This window comes from Lissotriton vulgaris, chromosome 6 (genome assembly GCF_964263255.1).
Source record: "Lissotriton vulgaris chromosome 6, aLisVul1.2, whole genome shotgun sequence".
Taxonomy (NCBI): Eukaryota; Metazoa; Chordata; class Amphibia; order Caudata; family Salamandridae; genus Lissotriton; species Lissotriton vulgaris.
In genome coordinates this window covers 1,250,943,288-1,250,961,640 of record NC_141694.1, presented here as the reverse complement: position 1 = coordinate 1,250,961,640, position 18,353 = coordinate 1,250,943,288, and the positions used below count along the sequence as shown (strand labels likewise).

At 43.5% G+C, this 18,353-nt stretch overlaps 1 protein-coding gene across 1 annotated transcript in view; it reads right to left on the bottom strand.

Annotated features, from left to right (window-relative positions):
* Nucleotides 1–352, bottom strand: part of AGT (angiotensinogen) — a 101,377-nt gene extending 101,025 nt beyond the window's left edge. The window contains exon 1 of the mRNA XM_086927349.1: nucleotides 260–352. The gene's annotated coding sequence lies outside the window, so the exon portion shown is untranslated. The remainder of the gene's footprint in view (nucleotides 1–259) is intronic.
* Nucleotides 353–18,353: the final 18,001 nt, after the last annotated feature.

The following is an 18,353-nucleotide window of genomic DNA, read 5'->3' as shown; positions in this document are numbered from 1 at the left end:
ACTAAAAAATAGAACATTACCCCCAAGATTGAAGCAAGAACTCATATTTTCTGGGACAAGTCCAGATTCAAACATTACTCAGAAATTTAGTGAATTAAATAGAAATTAAATTATTTTTCAAAAAATTAAACAAAAAAATTGCATCTGTGTAATTTGACCTTGAAATCTAAATAGATATTTTAACTTAATATTCTTATACATACAATGTTCGTGCTGGCAGTAAATAGCAAAATTAATATTAAAATAAAGATGTACCTACTTCTCAAACCAGCTCAGTGTTACAGGTCAAGTTCTCTAGCTCGCCACTCAGCATCTGATTTTGGAAGCCCTCTTCTCGCTATCTTGGTGTATCATCACAAAATGCACAGCTGGGGTTATATATTAGCTACCTGGGGCCCCTCGTTCCAAATGTTCTCTGCGGATGTTCCCGTTCCTGTTTGTCATTCGTCAGAGCCGACTCCCTCCCCTTGCAACAGCACAAAAGCAAACGTTCGACGAGTGCACTCCTGCTGGGAAAAGTCACACTGCGTTTCACGTGCCTGCCAACTCCATGGAGAGGTACATTCTCTCTGCTGGCAAATGAAGCACCGGATGCTGGGATTATGCGGCAGGGGAGGACCAAATTATTCGGCAGGGTTGACTAAAGTGGGTAGCAAGAAACACTGTTCTTGGCAAAGGTTACACTCAGGACCACCGGAATTATGCAGCCGGGGAGGGTCAAATTATGTGGCACCGTGGAGTACATTATGGGGCAAGAAAAGGCACATTATGCGGCATAATGTGGCACATTGTGTCATAGTATTACCTCATTATTTCTCCTTATTTAAGCTTTTTAACACTGTCCCGGCAATAGCTGTACCTCATTAGTACCAGTCTAACACCCAAATATTACTATAAGCTACAGAAAAGTGACCAGTCAACATTTGCAAAGGGCCTTCTACTGCGCGGCAACACTGCGCTTTACCAACTTCTGAACTGTTTGAGTCAGAATTTTTTTTATTAAAATCTACAGATTATGCAGCTGATGATGAATTATGTGGTAAATATACAGCTCAGCGAAAATCGCCACAGCCGCACAATCGCATAAATCCAGTGGCCCTGTTTACACCTCATTGTTATAAGTTTGACACCTAAAAGCAGCAACTTGCAACGTAAAGGTGACCAATCTGCCTTTGCAAAGGTCCTCTCACTGTGTGGTAGATGTTTTAGTAATTTATTGATCCGTTTGTTTTTTAAACATCTACAAATTATGCTGCAAATAATAGATTATAGGGCAAGCAAACATATCTATATTTAATCAGAAAATACTGTGCCTGCAAAATAAAATATTTTCAGTGGCCTTTTTTTCTGTTCTAATATTAACCGAGCCATTTATGCCAGATATTTGAATTCGTGGGGACCAGCTAGAAATGCCAAAGATAAGACTAAATATATTTCCTACTTGGTTATTGGTCTTAGACAGAAATCAGGCCTCCAAAACATTTTTTACCCTTCAGGTTAATTGTGGACCAGCAGCTAATGCCTTGTTCCAAGTAAAAGAATAACACTAGAATAACACCTTGAAATATACTCAGTAAAAATGTAAACGAAACAGCCAGAAATCATGCAACATAAAAAACGCTAATTATTAACAATGATAGCAATGTGCTGAACTCCAATTGTATTCCAAATGAGTGTTTAGTATTAATTACATAATTTTTAACAATTTAAAATGAAGTAATTCACTAAGTACTCTTAACCTAAACCTACTGCTCTGGTTAGGAGTGGAGAGGGGGTTCTGTTCCAGTATATCCAAACACCTTGAGAGGCTGGGAACTGACAGGCAGACAAGGGTAGGTCAGAAGGGCTTCAGTAGATCCAAAATGGAGAAAATTGGCGACATTGCATGCCTAAGAAGGCAACACAACTGAGTCCATGTAGGTCTGTTTGAGCAGGGGCGGCCTTAGGCATGTGCAAGCTGTGCACCTGCACAGGGCCACCAAACCCCAGGGGCCACCACACCAATATATATCCTTAATATAATTGTCCTCTGAGGATGGATACATATTTGCATGGCGGCTCATAGCAGGGATTTGCCGGCCTCCTGTTCTGTTCCACTTCCAAACACCTTCCTGAGCTCCTGGGGGGATCTGCCCCGCCCGGACCCCCTCTTCCGGGGCCCCCTACCTACGCTTCCTGCCCAGGGCCGCCATGAGCCTAGAGCCGCCCCTGGTTTGAGATTAGGGCCCAGATGTACTCACGCAAGGCAACACAAGCCCTTAAGTCAGTTTTACTAAGCAACTCAAGACCACCTCACTTGGCTTAGTGTATCTGGAGTAACACAAAGCAGTGCAAGTTGCTGCCTTTCGTTACTCTGTGCTGGGAGTTTTTTAATAAAACATTTCTGAGTTTTATGTAGCGCTAACTAGACCCGAGAAATCGGGTAGCAGAGCACCTTACATGAGCACCAGTTTTAAATCCATCTTTTTTTGCACTCCACACCCCCCCCCGCCCCACTTCAGACATGGCCATATGCAAATCAGCCTTGACCCTGTGCCTCATGGGAACAGTCCAGCCCGAACTGCCAAGCCATGTCTTTCCTGGACCGGCATCAAGCATCCTAGGACCGGTTTGTACTGTTGCTTTTGCATTTGTCACCCCGAGTGGAATGGGTATGCTCAGACATGAATCCCATGCTCTCCACACCACTGGAGTCAAGCTATCCTGGCTGAAGACGGTTGATAGCCAGAAACCGGTCCTAGGATGCTTGATTCCGGTCCAGGAAAGACATGGCTTGGCAGTTCGTGCTGGACTGTTCCCATGAAGCACAGGGTCAAGGCTGATTTGCATATAGCCGGTGTCTGACCTAGGGTGGTGTGGAGTGCAAAAAAACGATGGATTTAGGCCCAGATCTCTGTACTGGGGTGAATGTATGACATTGTTCTGCATTCTGTCCATCAACTGTAGTTTTTGCATTTGTCCCCCCGAGTGGGATGGGTATGCTCAGACGTGAGTCCCATGCTCTCCACACCACTGGAGTCAAGCTATCCTGGCTGAAGACGGCTGATAGCCAGAAACCGGTCCTAGGATGCTTGATTCCGGTCCAGGAAAGACATGGCTTGGCAGTTCGGGCTGGACTGTTCCCATGAGGCACAGGGTCAAGGCTGATTTGCATATGGCCATGTCTGAACTGGAGTGGTGTGGAGTGCAAACAAACAATGGATTTAGACCCAGATCTCTGTACTGGGGTGAATGTATGACATTGTTCTGCATTCTGTCCATCAACTGTTGTTTTTGCATCCATCTTTCACAGGCATGGATCCAACCCTTTCCCATTTGTCACACGTAGGAGTGGATGCAAGCATGTGTGATCTGGTGCCTTGTTTTCGGTAATGGTAAGTGTTAGAATGCTAATCTTCTTTTATACATATTGTGACACCCCACGCCCTGGCTGCAAGTCGCTGATCTGTTAGAAGTGGAGCTGCTGCATTTATTACCCCGCAAATTGGACCCAAAAGGCGAGCAGGCCAGGTTTCTGGATCCTTTGTGAAGTCGATGCAAACATTCTAGTCAAGTGCAAAGCAAGAGAAATGTACGTACAGTAGACATTTAATAGCTGAATGACATTAAAACTGGCCCTGAGTACCGAGTCCTGCAGACAAGTGCATGCTGTGCACCTTAAAGTCTCTCAGGCCAGGTGAGCTATGCTGGCTCAGTTGACATAAATGCGTTGCATTTCTAATGCGGTCTGCTGGCAGAGTGTCTTTAAATCAGCTGCATGCCTCACTGCAAGTACTACATCCCTGCAGGTGCATGGCATGCTGCTTAGTCTCCAGAAATGCAGACTTTAACAATTACATATTATTAACGGTACCGTTTTATGTTCCCAAGGTTTGATGAAATAATACTCTGAAAAGAAAAGCTTTGTGTATAGTTTTTTTAATTTGATTTACAAGATAAAGGCGGACATTAGCGATCATAGTAGTCTGAACCATGGCCTTTCCGCCCACATTAGCGCAGCCTCGCATGCCAGTGACATACCCCTAACAACATTAATGCCAAAAACATGGACTGATTTGAACAATGAGTGTTAAAAACGTAATGCAATGCATGTCAGTGATTAACAGGCACATGCATCAAAGGATTTTGCGATCGCAAACGGTGCGAATCGCAAAAATCGGCCGTTTGCCATCGAAAAATCTGCTTTTGGAATGCATGAAGGGTGAAGGCCCTCGCAATTTGAGAATTCGCAAATATTTGCGAATTCTCAAATTGCGATTGCATTTAAGGAATCGCATTTTGCGATTCCTTAAATGCAATGCATGAAACTTTAAAAAATTGCGATTTCGCAATTAGGGGGAGCAAATTACCATGAGGTTGAACCTTATGGTAATTTGCGAAAACTTTGAAAAATGCACTTTTGTGCATTTTTCAAAGTTTCATGTTGTGCCCTAAGGGCATGTGTGTGCACAACATATGTGCACAGATTGATTTCAGGGGTGCAACAGGGTGTCCTTTGGACACCCCTGCACCCTTGAAATCGCATTCTCAATTTGCGATTTGCTAATTGCTAATCGCAAATTGAGAATGTCTTCCCATTCCCATTCATTCCTATGGGCCTCTAGGCCCATAGGAATGAATGGGGAGGTATTCCTTAATTGCGATTCGCAATTTGCGAGTCGCAATTAAGGAATTTTAAGAAATCGCAAATTTTTCTGCGATTTCTTCATGCATAGGCTTTTGCGATTTCTTAATTCCGATTCCTTAAAAATCGCAATTAAGAAATCGCAAAAGCCAACAATGATGCGTGTGCCTGTTAGTTCCTCTCTTATTTCAAGTTTTACTTATTCCTTGCCTTCCTCAAGAGTTAACTATTTAATCATGTTGTGTTTCTTTCTGTATTTTTTTTTCTGTGCATACTTTGAGCTGTGCAGGTGTTTATGAGGGGCTTTGATTGAGAGCTCTGATTCTGAAGACAAAGCAAAGTGCCCGTCAGTGGGTTGCCTCTCTGCAGAGCACACAGAACAATGGTCATGTATACCAGTTGAAAATGTAATTTTTTGAAAATGTGTGTGAAGGGGGTGCACAGATTGCAAATATTTACAGGGCAAAAAAGTAAATAAATTGCTTAGTTGTGAGTGAGAGCAATGTATGTTTAGAAGTGGTGAAGTGAGGGACATGCAAAGAAGTGCATTCAGGAAAAAGTGAAAAGAGGGTGCTGAAGAGGAAAGAGAGGTGGCTGAAGATGTGCAGAGAAAAAGGACATATATATCTAACATAAAGTACACATAACTGAAAGCAAAAACTCCTTCCACATGCCTTATTACAATTGACATTTTAGAATCGAAACATTTTGAAGGTTAACTATTAATAACAAATCCTTGTTGTTACTAATTTATGTTAAACAGCTAACAACCACTGACAAAGCCAATCGTACTGACAGGTTTTAGGTGTAGGTCAGTTGTTGTATTATATACCTGGATGAAATTACATCTCAGAGAGAAACCAAAACACCGGTTGAGTAGCAGCACACTATGGGAATCACAGAAATGTAAATTATGTATTCCCATTTAGAGAGTCAACACATTTTTTATCCCACTAAAGAGCTGCCTTCACATATTTCTATATGACTGATTGCAATCATCAGCTGTGGGTCCTTCCCGAAGCCTGGTTAGAGCCTTTTCTTCCAAAGTTGATGCCGCTTGCAGTGCAAGACACAGGGCAAGCACACACTTTAAAAGGCTAAAGTTGTCGCATGGTACTATTTGCACACTACAGTAACTGTTGAACATATTAATGTAGTAAGATATCGGGTAGTTTTTAATGAGTTTAATATTTCAAAACTATACTTTCTCTCTGCTCTATAAGCCTTGCTTTATTGCTAAATTAATTTTCTTGAAAATGTTCTGTATGCCAATCTTTTTTTATTTTTTTATTGCTCTCGAGGAGGATCCAGCGTGGACTCCACCTTTGTCCACTTACCTTGCCCGCATCACTCACTACAAAAAACTTTGATGCCTCACCACTTTCAAATGTTACCAGCCACCACTGAGGTATAGGCAGATGTTGATGGGCATGAGTGTTCAGTTCCCATCATGCAGAGCACACACTGGTGTCTCCATGCTACCATGTAAAGGATAACCACTGGTGGGCCTATCTGCCAGGACCCTTTGTGTACTGAAGAAGATTGTGAGCACCATTCCACTTACAAGTGGCCTGATGCTTTAAGCCAGCACTGTGAGGGCACTCCTTATAATGAGTGTGCACATTAATGTTTATTCTTAAAAATTAAAACAACAAAGAAGTCCCTGCTACCAGAGGTCAAATGATTCTATTTACTCTTCCTCATTTTAACGCCCATATTTCGTATTTGCCAATTATTTGAATTATAGTACTGTAGGTGACTTTGAACTTGACAGTCTGAGGGAGGGTATGAGAAGAGTGAGTAGACTGATGCAAATTGGACTCATTTACACACACTAAATAGATTTTTATATAAGTAAACTGATCTCTGTAAGTGGGAATGAATATGATGCTCACTAAGTTATGACTGTGGGTTACTTACCTTACCAATTCATCTTTACACTCCTCTCGGAAAACCTATGGTTTTGATGAGGCCTCTAGAAACCTAGGGCCAGATTAACTAAGGGGCATATTTACAAGCCTCTTGCGCTACCAGAGCATCACTTTTTTTGACGCCCCGGTGGCACAGTGTGCTGGCCCATATTTACAAGGCCACGCAAAGTGTGACTTTCCATGGCCTTGTAAATATGGCCCCCTTTCATGCATTACTCTGTGTGACAGGAAAGGGGCGTTCCATGGGTGTTGCTGTGGGTGGTCCCATGCAGCACCCATGAAATCTAACACATTCCCATATTTACAAGGTTTCGTAAACTTGGGAATGTGTCAGATTCTCTGGCCTTCTCATGGGAAGTATAAAACTGGCGCATTTTCCTTCTATCTTTGTGTGCTGCATTCCACAGCACACATAGAAGGAGGAAAACGCCAACAGTGGTTGTATTTTGAAGAAAGGTGCAAAAAAACTATCCTCCCTGAAACGCAGGCACCCTGCTGCAAGGGTGCCTGCATTGGCAATAGGAAGTCTAATGTGTGCCAGTGCAGAGGAAAGCACAGGGATGCTATATATTGTAAATACAACGCATCCCTGCACTTTCCTAATGGCGCATCTCGGCGCAGCAAGATGGCTTGCAGAGCCGTGCTGTGTCATTATCTTCTAGATATGTCCCTAAGTTTTTGCATCAGAGTTGCGTCACTTTTGTGGCACAGCCCTGACGCAAAAAAAATTCTGAGATTTACCAAGCCACCTAAAGACACTTTGGGCATATTTACAGCAGAATGGGGAAGCGTGGCGTAAAGCAAACAGTGCTAACACCACACTTCTCCATTCTGAAAACGCAGGGATGTGCCGTATCACAAGAATGTTGCGCACACTTGAATTTCCCCTTGGCTGAGTTCAGCTGCCTAGCGCCAACAGAGGCACCCTTGCACCATAGTGCAAGGGTGCCTGCATTGGAGGGAGGATTGTTTATGTGCAGGAAGGTCCCTCTTCCTGCACATAAACAATCTTTAAATGCTGTTTTTTAACGTCTATGTGTGCTGCTTAATGCAGCACGCATAGAAGTTGCAAAACAACATTTTTGAAAAAATATTATTTATGTGCAGGAAGGGGGACCTTCCTGCACATAAACAATCATAGGCAATTTTATGTTCCTGTGGGTGCAGGCCAAGGCAGCACACATGGAAATAGTAAAAACGAGGAAAAATGAAGCATTTCTCCTTGTTCCGCCTGTTTAAGACCAGGTTTTCCCGGGTCTTAACGTTAGCGCTGCCTCCTATTATGCTGTCTGTTGTGAAGAAGACACTGCCGAGTTGTGAGTACAGAGGGTTTTATTGGGAGTACAGGTACAGGAACACAAGTTATATCTAACCTGCCTCAGCAACCGCCAGGATAGGAATGCAGAACACAGAATGAACTCACGCTAACACTCTAGGAGGAGCATGCAATGATGTCAAATAGAGTATTAGGCACAACATATCTTCTCTCCTTAAAACAAAAGAAAATAAAAGAAAAACAATTAAAAAAAACAAAGCAAGTTGAATGTAATACAAGTTCAAAAGATAACAATGACTACTAAATCAACATTGAAGAGATAAGAAAAACACATGTGAAACATAAGATACAAGCTGGAAAAATAAACATTAATATCTAACAAAATCATTGTATTTCTTAGGAATACGAGAAATCCTACTAGAAGCTACCCGTCCCAAGATCTGAACATTTCCTCTTGTAGACTCAGGTGTAATAGGAGACTCTTTGGAAGAATTCGGTGTCATAAGAGAAGAATTCGGTGTCATAAGAGTCCCCTGGGAAGAGGACCTCTCCTTAGAAGACATTCCATTACGCACCAACCGTTCATTCAAAGCTTCATTCACGGCACTCCCTTTAGAATACAAGGCAATCCTACGGAAATTCCAACTCTTCCCATTCTCCAAAACAACATGCCACTTATGAACCTCCTTAACTTTCATAGGATCAGAAAACTTATTCATACCAAGCTCTCTGCGACCCAACTTAACTTTATTCAAATCTCCCACTTCAACCCTTCCAACCGTACCTGGAACAACCTTAGAAACAACTGCACTCTCCCACAACCACTGTGGAACCAACTTTTGGAAGCCTACCACGCATACGCTCAAAAGGAACTTGATCAGTAACACCATGAGCTGTAGTATTATACGACCAAACCATTTCCTCCACAGCCCTACGTACATCACCCTGTCCTTGCAGAGACATCTGTATGGTCCCTTTGACTAAACGATTCATCCGCTCAACCATGCCATTACCCTGTGGGTTGTACAATGACGTGCACATGTGTTTGATCCCATGATTGGCTAGAAAAGAATGCATGGCCAAAGAAGTAAGTTGAGTCCCATTATCTGTGATTAAGACCTTTGGAAAACTTTCCTTTAAAAATATAGATCTCAATTGTCTACTTACAGAATCAGTGGTAATATTTTTCATAAATTCCACACACAACCACCGAGAACAAACATCCACCAAAACCAAGGCAAATCTACAATCACAAGGTAAAGAGTCCATTGGACCAATAAAGTCCAAGCAAATTTTATCCCAAGGTAAATCACTCAAGCTAACAATAGAACCCTGAGAAGGAGAAATCATTTTTAACCTTTTCTCACTCTCCTTACACAACAAACATGACTCAACCCATCTTCGAACATCATCATCAATACCAGGCCACCAAAAACTTTTTTTAAGGCGTTTGAGAGTCATATTTTGCCCAAGATGGCCTTCATGAGCAAGACAGAAGAGTTTTCTCCTGAGAGAGGTAGGTGGGACAAATCTTTCACCCGCAACACCAAATCATTTGAAGAACCAAGACAAAGTTCCTCTTGCAACTTTACAAAAGAACGCAAAGAAGGTTTAACATCACCCTCTCTTTTCCAACCCAACCGGATGGCATTAACAAGTTCACTAAAATCAGAATCCTCTAGAACTGCTTGATGCCACTCCTCTTTGGAGATAGAACAAAACTCAATAGTAAAAACATCTTCAAAACCAGCAATCACACACACACTTTCATCTTCAAAATCCTCAATTACCGTTTCAGAAGGAATAGGTAAACGTGACAAACAGTCAGCCTGAGTATTCCTCCAACCCGAAATGTGTTCTAATTTGTACGTATACTCTTGTAACTTAGCTGCAAATTTCATTAAGCGAGGAGAACCATTATTAGCTCCACCAGGTGACAAGATCTTAATAAGAGGCTTATGATCAGTCCTCAAGCAAAAATGCATACCCCATAAATAGGTGCGAAAATGAGACACACCCCACACAGCAGCCAGTGCCTCTCGCTCAATGACAGCATAATTACGCTCAGAAGAATTGAGACAACAGGAAGCAAAAGCTACCGTTTTCTCAATTCCACCGCTTTTCTGAGACAAGATTGCACCGATTCCATAAGCACTAGCATCAACAGTAACGTATGTGTCTCTACCTGGCTCAAAAGTAGTTAAAATGCCAGCATTTATAATCTCACTTTTAATCTTGTCAAAAGCTTGTGATTGTTGAGCTTCCCAAGCGAAATGAACACCCTTTCTGAGCAACATTCGTAAAGGTTCTGTTTTATGGGAAATATTAGGTACAAATTTGGAGTAATACTCCACTAACCCAAGAAAAGATTTCAACTGGTATTTATCAGAAGGTACAGGAGCACATCTAATAGCTTTTAACAAATCTTCCTTTGGTTTAACTCCATCTTGGGAAATAGTGTACCCCAAGTAATCAATTTCAGTCAAAAGAAATTGACATTTGTCCCTCCTCAGGGTAAGGCCAGCACTAGATAAAATTTGCAGGACCTTAGACAAATTACAATTGTGCTCAAGTTCATCTACACCTGTGATCAAAATGTCATCTTGAAAAAAAAAAACGTGCTTCAAATCTTTAAACAAGGAATGCATCATTCGTTGAAACACGCTGGCTGCAGAAGCCAGGCCGAATGGCAACCTCTTGAACTGAAACACACCCTCAATAGTTACAAAGGCAGTAAATTTCTTCGAATCAGGGTGTAATACTACTTGATGATAAGCAGACCTTAGGTCCAATTTACTAAACAATTTAACCTTATCCATCAAGAGAACCATTTCAGAAATATTGGGCAAAGGAAATTTATCAACAATGATGTTCTGATTTAATGAACGAAGGTCAACACAAAAACAGAGCTTACCATCTTTTTTTTGTGTAACAACAACTGGCGAAAGCCATTCTGAAGCTTCCACAGGTTCTATTATGTCTTGCTTTTGCATGACATCAAGCATTTCTTTTACTTCTTTCCTTACTGCAATAGGAATTCTCCTGAGAGAATGCCTAACTGGAGTAGCATTTTCCTTTACTTTAATCTCATGCAGATAACCTTTCAATTTACCTAAACTAGGGCGGAAAACATCACAAAATTTAGAGAGAACTGTGTCAACGTTATTGAAATCCTCAATAACTAGTACCACATCATCAGACCTCGGGTCAAGGATGATATGCAAATCATATTGTTGTATCCAACCCAGGATGGCTGGACCATCTTCAGAAATATAAACCTTTCCAACCGCAGACCTTCCCTTGAATTGAAAAGAAGTATCCATGACTCCCTTCAGTTTGATGACTTGCCCCGTGTAACCTTTAGGCATAATGTCACTGTGTGAAAGTGGAATAGAAGACCAATACTCTTTATACATGTTATAAGGAATGATGGAAAACATGGAACCAGGATCAACCAAAAGTGTAACAGGAACATCATTGAGAATAAAGGAAGCCTTTGGCCTTTGTAAAATAAAATGAGTATTATCTTCAGAATCACCTTCGACACACAAGGACATTTCTTGAGGAATAAAATCATCTTCTACAAAATTGACTCTATTAAAAGATGGAAATTTACATGCTTTGCTAATATGACCACGCTTACCGCACTTATAACAAGTTTTATCCCTGGCAAAACATCCTTGAAAATCAGCAGCATGAGACATACTGCCACAACGAAAACACCCCACAAATTTTCCTCTCCCCCCAGAAGCACTGAAAAACGATTTGGGTTTGGAGGGAAAAACTTTTGGTTTAACATCAAATTTGTCCACATTAGGAGCAGGATCCTTGTCAGACTTGTTGACAACATTGACTAGCTCTTCTTTCTTCATCTTAAGAAGTCGCATTTCTTCCATACACTTGTCAGACTCCTCTACAACTTTAGCAATAGCAATAGCTTCCAAGAGTGTAGGATTCTTAGCTGCCCACAATTTCTGTTGCATCCTTTTAATTTTACACTGTACTATTAATTGGTCTCTAATCATTTGATCAGCCATGACACCAAAGTCACATTTCAAAGATAGCTCCCTTAAACGAGCAACCATCTGATCAACGGTTTCTTTTCCTTTTTGTGGTGCGGTGTAAAATTTATGTCTTTGCATAACAATAATCACTTGTTTTCCAAAATATTTTTCCAATCTCAACTTACCTTCATTATAAGGATTATCAACAAGTTCACCATCCACATTACGAAGTTCTGGCAAAAATTTAAAAACATGTTGTCCAGCTTTCCCTAAAGAATTCAATAAAATAGCTTTTTTTCTTGTTGCAGGAAATCTAAGACCATCTATAGCTTCCAAATAGTTTTCAAAGAAACCCAACCACTCTTCCCATTCAGTGGTAGGAGTCTCTCCTTTAATTAGAAAAGCAGGCGGAGGTGAAATAGTATGGTTGGCTGTAGTTGCCATAATGATAAATCAGTGTATATAATTTGAAAGAAGTATGACTTCGCGGAATTAGGCTGAGGCAGGAAGAAAGAAAAATTACAAAAAAAAAATGTGTTATTATTCACCAAAAAAGAATTATAAATTCCTTAATACACTTTAGTGTGAAAAGCTCCTCTTAATAATGAGTAATTGGTTTGCATGTGATCGAATTGTAATGTCCAATGCGATAATTTGCCAGTTACAGAAACGTGGTTGGCAAAATGCAGTACCTTTAGTTGAAACGTGGTTGGCAAATTGTGTCCTTGAATGTAGATTCAAAATGGCCACTCGACGTTGTGCGCGATGACGTCAGAGCGCAGAGCGTCGTGACGAAGAGGCAAGAAATTGAAGAACGCGACTTATGGTTGCGCGCGCTGTTATGATTGCTCTCGCGGCTTGCTGCTTAGTTGGCGCGAGTGGGCACAAAGACTAGCTGCGCGCGCTGTTGCAGTTGCTCACGCGACTTGCTGCTTTTCTGGCGCGAGGGGGCACGTAAGCTAAACAAAAAAGTACCTTATGAAAGGAAACGAAGAAGAGAAGCCGATTTTCCTTTGTCCGACTCACGGACCTCCGTGGCGATTCTCCGACGTTCAACTCACGGACCATGGCACAGGAATCAGGCAATCGAGACTTCAAGCAGGGATACAAATATGGGCACAGCTCGCAATCGTTGGATGACGAGGAAGACTGGATCGTCGCCAAAATGTTGTGAAGAAGACACTGCCGAGTTGTGAGCACAGAGGGTTTTATTGGGAGTACAGGTACAGGAACACAAGTTATATCTAACCTGCCTCAGCAACCGCCAGGATAGGAATGCAGAACACAGAATGAACTCACGCTAACACTCTAGGAGGAGCATGCAATGATGTCAAATAGAATATTAGGCACAACACTGTCCTTGTAAATAGGGGGCAGAGTCAAAATCATTGGGTGTTGCAGTGGAACTTCCAGTGCAACACCCATTGCCCCTCCCCTTTCATGCTAAGTACAGCGTGAAAGGGTGCCTTATTTACAAGTACAAATAAGGCGAGGCCCCTATCGTAAATAACCTATTTTTTGGTGGAGCAGCAATAAATGAGGCACACACTAGAAGAGTATTGTGGGCATGCAGTGTTCTATTTCGACGAGACCTTGACTTCTACCACTGCTATTGCAGTTTACAATATCTCAACGCATTATCTAGAGATGACCATTACAGTATCACTTATGACTAATTTTAACACTATACTTTACAAATAATAGTTTTAGTTTGTATTACCTAGTATTCATTATTGGCTCAGATAAATCTGTCCCCTTCTGATATCCAAAGGAAAGGATGGATCCAAGTCATGTTTCCAATGTCTGGCTGGTCAGTAACATGATAGTAATTTGCAATTCATTGAAAATAATTTAAACCATGCAAAATGTGCCCTTAACCTAAACCTATTGCTAACCTGTTTGTTATGCTAGTCCATATCAAATAATTCAGTATAGCAATCCAATGCAAATAAAAATAAATAAATGAAATACAGTTTAAATTGATTTTGCTATCCCTAACAGTATTTCCTATCAGTAACAATATTGAATGTTTTTTTTAATTGCATTTAATGTATTTCATTACAATGATTAAGGAGCTCGTACATTAACCCTGATGCTACTCTTAATCATATACCTATAAATAAAATTTGTTTGATATTTAATTGTAAAAATATTTGTTTCAAAGTAAGCTAAATTAACTTGATTTCCCAAAAGAAGGTTTACTTACCACTGCCCTAACGCTATCACTAACCAAACTTTAGTCCTAATCCCACCCATGGAAAATATTATTTTTCAATCTAATTGATTATAATTAATTGCATTGAACTGCAATTGGATTTTATTTGGAGCTTACTACCCCGGACGAGGCATTGAAGCAATTTTACGTCGGGAAACACTATTCGCTAGAGCCCAAAATTGTAGTGGTCAGTTTAGTGACATTTGGTATTGTTGATTATTGGGATTGGTTTTATGTGCTCAAGCAAAACAACATTCCATACATTCACTCTAATCTCTTTGCTATAGATTAAATTAATAGGGTTAGGTGTGATCGTTACTGAGGGGGTAAGTGAGTCCATGCAGAAGGTTTGTGGGTATAATAGCTAAGTGATAACTATTGTTAGTTTACTGGGTCATGACTTTCAAAGAAGGCGAGGTTGTAAATTTTGAAAAGCGTTGTGGACAGTTGCAGGATACATAAATAGAGGTTAATGCAAACATGACCCTCGGTCTGAGATCTGCTCTTCCCCAGCAGCTCCTCTGTGCTGTGCTCTGCCTTTGATCCTCTCCCAGGCAGGATTTGAGACTGCGCCGTGCCTCGTGCACCTTGCTGGTGACTGTTGCTGCCCTTGCCCTTGTTGTGCTGGTATTTTCATTCTTTTTTGTTCGCCTTGCAATTTGCCCATTGTTGTGCCTGTATTTTCAATCTAATTCCATTCTGTTCTCCTTGCATTGTGCCCTTGTCCTTCCTCCTTGTATTGTGCCCATTCTGTTTGTCTTGCTTCTGTGCCTGTGCCCATCCGATTTTTTACTCTCTGTCGCTGGCTTTTTTCCCTCTGTTCTGCCGACACCTCTACCCCTGTGATCCCTCCCCCCTGACCGCCCCCGCTCCTGCCTTTCAGCTCCACGTCCCTCCCCCCACCCCTACTTAATGGTGGCCGACTGCGACCAGCGCCGGGGAGCACTTGATCTCCAACCACCCATTGCTATGACACTACCACCCTCCTCACACTCAAACCTTGCCAAACCTGACCCACAGCCAGTTCTCCTGCCTCCACTGCCGCCAGACCTTCACCATCACCCTGGCCTCCAACACCCCCGACGCCAGCACAGGCGACACCCTAAGATGCATCCTCCTCAATGAGCGCTCGGTACACAAACACGCCATGGAAATCTTGAATCTACTCGACTCTCTCTCGCCTGACATTGCCTTCTTCACAGAACCTAGACCAACGCCTCCTCTGACCCCAACATCAACAACGCCATCCCGGATGGATACAAGATCCAGGATTGCCCAACCACTTGGGAGGGGTCCTCGCCATCGCCCACAAGAGCACCCTCTGCCTCACCACCTCCAGCGAAACCTTCCCCGCCGCCTAACACCTGCCCTTCCAGATCCAGACCAGCCCCAATGCCACACTCCTAGGGACCCTCGTCTACAGGCCGCCGGCCCCCGGCCCCCGGCCCCCGGACACCCTTCCCCACCACCATCACCGACTTCATCGTACCCCAAGCCATCACCAGAGTGAACTACATACTCATTGGAGACCTAAACTTCCACCTCGACAACCTCAGCGACCCCAACTCCACTATCCTCAGTGACAACCTCGCCGACATCGGACTTAAACAACTCGTCACCACACCAACACACAGAGCAGGACATACCCTTGACCCCCATCTGCGCTGTAGGTAACAGCGTTCACTTCAGCCACACAATGCGACCGCCATGGACCGATCACCACTGCGTACACTTCACCGTCGACCAACCCAAGGCACCCAAACCAGCCCCACACCCACCACGAAGGAACTGGAGCAAGGTTACCAATGAGCAACTTAACCCCACCCTCACCCAAGACAAACACACCTGGGCACCCAACGCAAACGACGCAGCCAGAGAACTCCACACTTGGATCTCTATCTGCGCAGACAAGCTCGCCCCTCTACGCAACCCCGACAAGCAGCGTCCCCGGAAAGCCACCTGGTTCACCACCGATCTCCAAGAAGATAGGCGCACCTGCAGACGCCTGGAGAAACACCAAGACAACCGAAAACTACTCCACCTACAAGGACGCAATGACGGACTACCACAACCAAATCAGAACCACCAAGAGGAACTTTATCCACAACAAAATCCTCGCCAACTCCTCCACCAACTCCAAGGAACTCTTCAGTCTCATCCAGGAATTCACCAACCCATGCAGCGAAGCCACTGACATCACCCCATCCCAAGACATCTGCGACAAACTTGGAACCTACTTCCACTCAAGATCAAAAAACTCTATGACAACTTCGTCGACAATGCACCAGATGCCACAGCTGGAACCCGCCTCCTAGAGACACCAGCCAGCCCACCATCTCTAACTGGACACCGCTCATGACCGAAGACACCGCCTCGACCATGTAAGGCATCCACTCATGGGCCCCCACTGACCCCTGCCATCCACCTATCTTTCACAGAGCCATGACCACCATCGCACCCGAACTACAACCCACAAACAATACCACCTTCAAAACAGGCACCTTCCCAGACAAATGGAAATGCGCAGAAGTCAGGCCTCTGCTCAAGAAGCCGATAGCGGATCCCACTGACCTCAAGAGCTACCGTTCCATCTCATTCCTCCCTTTCACAGCCACAGTTCCAGAGAAAACAGTCAACAAGGAACTGACAAGATTCATCAAAGAGAACGAGATCCTCGACCCGTCCCAATCTGGATTCTGAAGCAACCACAGCACCGAAACCGCCCTCTCGCCGCCACTGACTACATCCGCATCCTCCTTGACCAAGGCCACACGGCAGCCATCGTCCTACTCAACTTATCGGTGGTCTTCGACACCGCCTCCCACTGCACACTAATCGCCAGACTACACAACGCTGGCATACAAGGAACAGCCCTGGACTGGATCCGATCTTTCCTCACTGGAAGAAACCAAAGAATCAGACTGCCACCCTTCGTCTCCGATATCACAAGAATCACCTGCGGAGTCCCACAGGGGTCATCACTGAGCCCGACCCTCTTCAACATGTACATGGCCCCCCTCGCAGCCACTGTCCAACAACACGGCCTCAACATTGTATCCTACATCGACGAAACCCAGCTCATCTTTTTCCTCACCAAAGACCCCACCAATGCCAAACTCAACTTCCAGAAAGGAATGCAAGACGTCGTAGTCTGGATGACCAACAGCTGCCTGAAGCTCAACGCTGAGATGACAGAAGTGCTCACATTTGGAACCACCCCCTCAGCATGGGACAACACCTGGTGGCCGACTGCCCTCGGAAGCCCACCTACCCCCACGGACCACGCCAAACATCTCTGCATAGTACTCGACTCATCGCACACCATGAACCAATAGGTCAACGTCGTCACCTCCAGCTGCTTCAACACCCTCTGCATCCTCTGCAAGACCTTAAATTGGATCCCATCTGAGTCAAGGAAGACAGTCCCCCACACACTCATCACCAGCAGACTGGATTATGGTAACGCTCTCTACACTGGCATCAACTAGTTCCTACTCTGCAAACTCTAGACAATACAGAACACAGCCACCAGACTCGTCCTAGGCATCTCCTGGCACAAACATATCAGCCAACACCTACAAAGACTCTACTGCCTCCGAGAGTCACCTTCAAAATCCTCACCCACTCCTATAAATGCCTACACACCAATGAACCCAAATACCTCGACGAAAGAATCAACTTCCACGTACATAAAAGAAACCTCCGATCCACCAAACTCGCACTGGTCAAAACCCCGAGCATCCATAGAGCCAGAACAGGCGGAAGATCCTTCTTTCACATTGCAGTCAAGACCTGGAACGAGCTACCGGAAGACATCAGACGCGCCCCCTCCCTGAACATCTTCAAGAAGACCCTCAAGACCTGCTCTTCAGCTAGACAGATCTGCGGACACCCCCCACCACCCCACCCCCCAGTGCCTTGAGACCCTCACGGGTGAGTAACACGCTTACAATCCCCCTGACTGATTGATTGATTGAATGATTGAGTGTGGTTTATAGAAGGTTGAAGAGATAGAAGGTATACAAAGGATGGAAGGATAGGACCATCTGAGAATTAAAAAAAGAAGCAGCAATCAGGCATTTAAAGGAAAGGGCAGTTTTCATCACGATTTTAGAAATATAAAGGATGCGTTTTGGGATAGCATGCAATTTGAGGATGCAAGACTGTAAAAAGAAACGTTACTTGTCGGTGAAGGTAGCGCTAAATTAGGTTCTTTCGATAGGCACTAGAATTAGGTGAACAGTCTGTAGACTGCTAGGCTAGGACTAGACCACCCCTTCAACAAGGATACCTGATCAGCTCA